Here is a 2489-nt window from a genome sequence, read left to right as displayed (position 1 = left end):
GAGTTAGGTCCACCTCAGTGGAGGTACTTGCGGAAATGACTGTAGTCATGCTGACCTCCATCATTTTTTTTCATACTCATCATGGCTTCCATCATTGTGGCCATTTTCTCTTTCATGGCCTCCATGTCGGCCTTTATCTGTTCCTGTACCTCTTTTATTTCACTCATTACTCTAGCTCTGGCACGCGTTTGGTTAGGGCGCCATAAAGTGCATTCTTTCTTTTTTATTACAATGATTACAATTTTGATTTCAAGGAAAGAATGCAATGAGCAATGCTACCAATGTGAAAAGAAAAATAAGCACAGATATATGTGAATGAAAGTATTGCAAATTTTACACAGGACATAGGGATGAATTAATTTAGATTTTCATTAAAACAATATGGTTCATCACATATTGTCAAAGTGAAACTGAAAATAAAACATGGACGTCAACAGTCCTTAATTTAGCTCAATCATGTGTTAGCAGTAGACAAAGAAGCGATGTAACTTGATCCATCTTCTGCCCCAACTTTTGCAAGTTGGTTACTTCCATACTTGACCTTGACTTGATGAACCTTTCCTTAAAAAACATGTGCTTGGTTCAACCCCATAATCCAAGGAATAGAAATTTTGATTGTCAATACTTCGACAACATATCATAGAGATGAATGACTAGGACATACTTATGCTATGCATGGAAAATGTAATTATGAGATTGAGATGCCCAAAGAACCATCATTTCCGAGTTAACCATGCATTAGGTACCATGTTCACATTATTTTCAATCATTTTTTAAGAGAAATGAGTGTATAATCCCAACATGGTTGGTTTATAGCCATCATCATGGTACCCAACACATGTAACTAAGAATGTGGTGTAGACTTTCATGCTTCATTCTGACTTTCTTTTGTTCTTTTTTTTTTTTTTTTTTTGTGAGGAAAATGCAAGGATCATGCATGAGTGAACATAACATGCAAACAATGAAAATAGAATGTATGCAATTGGTAGAACAAAAGCATGCTAAATGAAGATGCATGAATATGATAAATGATAAATGCAGGAATGATATGTCCATTACGATGCCATAGAGAAATGCATGATGTGATCAAGGAACAAGCCAAAGTGAGTTTGCTATGTTCCCCCCTAATTCAGGAACCTAATGGAAAGGATCCAAAAGTCCACTTCTAGTGATAATTCCCAAGGGTGGTTTCATGTAACTTTACTGGCTTCTAGAGAAATCATCCTCTTAGGTAATACATTGTGGCGATAGGGACTAACAGCAATAATGCATCACTAAAAGAGGAAAACTCTAGATGAGGCTTCACTATTATCAAGCGAGTCAAAGACCCAGCATGACCACAAATCGACCTCCACTCCCTATGGCTCACATAGACCCAGGTATAGGGCCTAATATCTCAATGTGTGTGCGAGGTATAGGTGCCATGTGTGCATAGAACAAAATTATTTCTAACTATGAATGTAATAGATAGACAGACACACACCAAACACAACAACATAGCAAAGGCTATATGGACAAAACAAAAGATAAAAGGGAAAAGGGAACATAAATAAAGAAGTCGCGATAAAAACATTGCACACTGATTGAATGGCCTAACTCTCTAACAAGTCCCCAGTGGAGTCGCCATCTGTCGTAACCTACCCTTTGGCGGGAGGGCGAAGGCCAAATGGATGGGCCAAAGCGTTAGTCTCTGAGGGAGAAAACAAGCGGAGTCGCCACCAACGTTTATTCGAGGAAAACGTTAGAAAAAAAAAACCAAAAAGAAGGTCTGCAAATATTGAAGTGAAGGGTTCGGGAGTTGTTTACGCCTGGGGAAGGTATTAGCACCCCACGCGCCCGTCACAAGGGACGACAGCCTTTAATCGAGTGTGCATAACGTGACTTTAAAATTATTTACTTTTCTCTTTTTTATTTTTTTGGGGTCGACAAGGGTTTTGCCCTTGCTCCTACGTATCCTCAAGTGCGATAAGGAATTCAGACCTACGTAGTTCTTTAAGTCTGAATGTTTGTGCGTTAAATTGATTTTTATGTTTTTGAAAGATTCATTTTAATTGAAAACAAAAAGTCGTTTAAGGCGTTGGACCTTGCAACGATGTTTTTAAACATTGAAAAGCGGAGAGAATCGTTTAGACGTTCGACCTTGAAATGATCTTTTAAGTTTGAAAAGCGGAGAGAATTGTTAAGGGGTTGGACCTTGAAATGATCTCAAGTGATATTTTATAAAAAGAAGTTAGTTATGAGTTGGTTTTATCTTCGTTTCATTTGTTAACTTCCAACCTCTTTGAAGATAACTTTACAACATTAGTGATCGGTTAAGATTGAACTTTACAATGAAAATGAGATCACTGATGATAGATGGAGGAAATGAATATGCACAAAACACAAGGGGGACCCCTAAGGGTGCATAGATCACATTAAAATATCAAAAACAAAACTAACTGACAATCACACGAAGAACACCAAACAAGGAATGATGTAGGATTCGATCA

The sequence above is a fragment of the Glycine max genome, chromosome 10, assembly GCF_000004515.6.
Source record: "Glycine max cultivar Williams 82 chromosome 10, Glycine_max_v4.0, whole genome shotgun sequence".
NCBI classification, from domain to species: domain Eukaryota; kingdom Viridiplantae; phylum Streptophyta; class Magnoliopsida; order Fabales; family Fabaceae; genus Glycine; species Glycine max.
Note: the sequence above shows the minus strand (reverse complement) of the source record.